This window comes from Taudactylus pleione, unplaced genomic scaffold (assembly GCF_031769625.1).
Source record: "Taudactylus pleione unplaced genomic scaffold, aTauple2 ptg001301l, whole genome shotgun sequence".
Taxonomy (NCBI): domain Eukaryota; kingdom Metazoa; phylum Chordata; class Amphibia; order Anura; family Myobatrachidae; genus Taudactylus; species Taudactylus pleione.
The window spans coordinates 1,203,126-1,208,036 of record NW_028285701.1 but is presented as its reverse complement, the minus strand read 5'-3'; positions in this window follow the sequence as shown (position 1 = coordinate 1,208,036).

Genomic DNA, 4,911 nt, shown 5'->3' with positions numbered 1-4,911 from the left:
GGGAAGTCATCTCTAAATGTCACAAAGGATCTATATCCATTAACAGACTTTACTCCATTGGCCCACACACATCTGAATAAACTATCTCAAGTGGTGCTGTAGCCTTATGTGTTGACTTTGAAAACCACAGACAACTCTGTTTCCCAAATACGCAGCTTTCACACACAGGTTTCTCTGTATGAGTCACTGATATTCCTGTGACCATCCTGCACTGTAGCTTTTGAACACTGTCATATCCAATTTAATCTAATCTTCAGTGTAAGAGTTCCAATCACTGTGACTCAACTGTCATCTTTGCTTATTTCCTTCAATTAAATTAACTTTGTGGGCTCTCTGTTCTAGGACACTGATGGTGATTAGATTCGTCATCATATCTGGTACACAAAATACATTTTGGATTTCTGTGACTTTTGTTTTTGAAAAGGCAATATACTGCGCTTAAATACCCCAGTAAGGACATTAATTCAAACACACGTAAAAAATTAATAGGTTAAATTACCCGCACTTATGGTCAGAAAAAGTACATAAATTTACATAGGCATAAATACACTACCTAAAGGAATATATATCATACTGATAACAATATAGATAGTATTATAAAAAATACAGAGAGTTGATCAGACTCTATATATATATGAACCATATATTACTTTCTCAAACAGGAAAAAATCCCCAGTCAGGGGTCTCCATAGTAAAACACAAAATCACAATTTAATTCAGCTTATTTGCTCAATTGTGCACTGATGCATCAGATGTGATACATATTATGCATAAGAAAAAATTAATCTCATGTATCCAATGGAATTATTGCACTTTGTATCCAAAATAAATAAAGTATAAAGCAGTCCACCTCAAAGCATTCATATAATCATTCTCAATTTGATTACAACATTAGGACATCTATTTCCCAGCACCTCAGCTGGAAATGTAGGTCTGGTATATTATTGACAGTTTTAGTACTTTCCGTCACCTCTCATCAGTAGCCTCAGGTGGAGTAGGTAGAATGTAATACTTGCACTTGAAGGGAGTACCATACCTCAGTGGGATAACACTACCATATGCCATCAGTCTCTGTAGCCACATGGGTCCCCAAATGAATAGATCAAAAACGGCTTGGCTCTGGTAATAGGTGAATGCTGGTATTACTCCAGAGACCCCAGACTGGGGATTTTTTCCTGTTGTTATCAGTATGATATATATATTTCTTTAGGTAGTGTATTTATTGGTATTTATGTAAATGTATGTACTTTTTCTGACAATAAGTGTGGGTAATTAAACCTATACATTTTTTACGTGTGTTTGAATTAATGTCCTGACTGGGGTATTAAAGCGCAGTATATTGCCTTTTCTGTACTGTTGTCAAGAGGTAGCAAAAACCTCTTTTTCACTACTGCATAAATACTTGTTTCCCTGATCTGGGTAAGCACAGTTTTTTCTTACTTTTGTTCTTGAACCTATTCTCAATGAGATTTAATCATCTAAACGTTTGTGGCTGTCAACGTTTGATTGCCAATCTTTTTGATTGTGATAGAGTCACACTCAGTTAGCTTGGTGAACCACTCATTGCAGCTGAAATGTCTTGTTGCGCATGAATCAATATATCAACAACTCTTTCTGTGCCTATTTGTAACACTCAGGCCTGATTCATCTTCTTCTTCACATTTCTGGTTCTGCATAGGATTCACTTTTATCTGCTTGCAGTTAATTGCTGAGTGACCTATCTTATAAAACTTGAATTTAAATTTACTGAACTTCTCACACTTTTCTTGTAATGCAGTTAACTTAGCATTTGATTCATATGGTACACGTTCCTCAATCTGTAATAGCTTTGCTCTTACTGTCCCTGCTGTTAACTTTGCAGTGTTTGTCACTAACGTCACAATTAAGAAGTTAATCTCTGGTGTTAGATTTTGAAGCATGGCTGTTGCTATTTATTCATCATCTATTTGCACACCAACAGACATTAACTACTGAGAGACAGACATAATCCTGTCTACATAATCACTCATACTGTACATCTGCATTCATGTAACTCTGTATTATACAATGCATGTCTGAAATGTATTTTTCTCATGAGACCTCCATCTTGTTATGCTTACTGCAGTGCTGTCCACATGTCTTTAGGTGACATTTTCCAATGAATTATGGAGTATACATAATGCTCCACACAAAAGACTATGGTGTTCATGGCTCGCTCTATAACATCTGGGCTTCGATTGTCACCAGGATCTACTGATACTTTCCAGTCTTTCCCACTTTAGTTGCAGTTCCATAGCAAACTTCCTTATATAGCTTTCTGCATCTTTTAGTTAATAAACTCAATTATAGGTGTAGCTCCTGCATGTGCGCTCATTACATACATTGTCTTGCAGCTTTTGTACTCTAAAATGCATTTGCTATGACACTTTATGTTTTAAACAAACTGTGTTCTCTTCACTTTGTGCTGTTAGAGCTCTCTGTGTCTTTACATGTGGCCAAGATGTTCACTGTGTGCTTGGGACACTGTTGTATATACACTTGTCACTTTCATCTTGTGTGCATGGGGGCCCCCTTTTTTTCTAGACTGGGTGCCGTTTACAACTGTGCATCCTGGGCCAATAACCTGTTGAGAATATGCGTATACAGTGGTGGTCTAGCAGAAAAACGTACACACCAGCAAAATTGTATTTGACCCAACCACAAGTCCAGTGTCTTAACCAGAAGTGCAGCTTATTGATAAGTTAAGGTACAGCTGTACTCACTGTTACACTGGTTGAGACATGAAGTGGAGTGTGGTTGGGACAGCTTATCAGCCGGTGACTGGTACAGCAGTATTGTACTAAGGAGAAGCAGTAATGCTCTCCCATTCAAAAATACATAAGAATAAGATATCCCAAATAAAATTTTAAAGATATTTATTTTAAAAAATGGGTCCCACAAATGGGACAGCAAAGTGATAATAACAAGCAAAGAATCACCACAAACAATGAACACAAAGTAGAAAAACACAGCTTAAGAGAAATAAAAAATCACTAGCAAACCAAGGGTGGGCGGTGTTGAGATATGGAGAGCGCTACTGCTCAGTCTCCATGATGTTACTTTAAGGAAGCATCCATATATAACCAAGATGGCCACTGTTAGGTTTTCTGCATATGCACAGCACCATTTTGTAGCTTTTAATGTTCACCACAGTGAGACATATACATGTACCAGAGAGCTCTGAGAGACCCTGCTAGATGCTGAATTAGATGCCAGCGGTCACCACTTATACAATCAGTGTTGCCCACATACAGTTACTGGCTGGTGACCTGTATTCTCCGCAAAAGCTCTGCTCCGTCCAAGAGTCTGTATGTGCATAACTGTGAGTATGGCTGTACAATCACATTACTGCTTAATAAAACATCCCACTGGTCAAGCACTGGACTGTTCCATGACTTGAGGGATCCGCTAGTGTGCATTACTCAGCTATCACCATCAACAATATTACATACATATTCAACAGGCAATAGGGAAAGCGTTAGTACTAAGAGGATGGGCAGGAAGTGCCACCCTGAGATAAGTGAACGGTAATAAAACACTCCCCTCCTAGACCACCAACCACAAATCAATTAACAAAAAGACCGAGTTCCATCATTCAGGAGTAAATTTTAACCTGTTCCTAAAATCCCAGATTGCAGGTTTTCTGTGTGAATGTGAACATGCCCATAAAGGGAGTGTGGCTTCATGGCAAACGGAGTAGCTTTGCAGGAAATGCTGCACCTGCTAACCACCTGCCCATTTATATCACTATGGGGAATGCCCCTAGTCCCTCTCTGTACTGAATAGATGCCACGCATGCTTGCGGAATCTATTAATCACTGCCCTGCTTAGTAAGAGGGTGCCACCCAACTCCCCCACCACCACTACCACCAGGGGACACTGATGCCCACTGTTGAGACAGCGGGACAGTGGGCCTGATTCAGAGCCGGACGCTTTGACCAGAGCGCTCGCTCTGAATCAGGGCCCTCCTACCTAAAAATGGAGCGGCCTCCTGGCCGCTTGCATAGCTGTGGGTGACCACCCACAGCTTATGCGAGCGGCCAAAAAGATGGTCGCGATGGTCAAGACCATCGCTACCATCGGGCTTGCGATGAGACCCTGCGGTAGGGTCTCACTAGTGATGTCAGTGGGGCCGGCCCCAGATGGTAGGCGTTCCCATGGGAACGCCTCCATCTGGGCAGCAACACCCCCGGCATGCCCACCAAAGGGGGCGTGCTGTCACTCACCATCGACAGCACGCCCCCTTTGGTGCGAGACCCATAGCGACAGCTTGGCTGTCGCTATGCGGGTCTCGCGCATGCGCATGATGGAGCTCCCTCCGTCGTGCGCATGCGCACTAGGGCACCATTGACCCGCTTGCGAGTGCTCAGCGCTCAGGAGCGGGTCTGAATCAGGCCCTGTGCTTGAAAAGTGGGACTGTCCAAAATTTGGACAGTTGGGATGTATGATGTCTTCTAATGAGTCAAGGTTTAAATACTTTCAGGTTTAAATCAAACCTTCAGTTGCCCATATCTCCTTGATCAAGATGAAATATTGTAACGGCAACCTGTCTTCTGCTGTGGCCCCATCAGTGGTTACCCAGCCCTGATGGTCACAGCTGTGCGTCAGACGTCAAATCTCATGGCCAGGATGCCACATGAGCAACGTCATAGCTGAGAGCTGGACCTGTGTGTGTGGGATTCATGGTGAGAGACACACGTCTGAGTGTGTTTTACTTCCAGCTGAGCTATATGAGCTGTTTTATATTGACTTATAGCTGCAAAAACTGTGAACATCTGGCAAGCAACTGCAGTTTTGGGCTGTTTATATAAAAAAAAGTGATGAGGTTTTTTCCCTTTACCGTTTCTGACAACAATTAGGGGCTTTGGGGGAATCTCCCAGACGTGAAGGTCA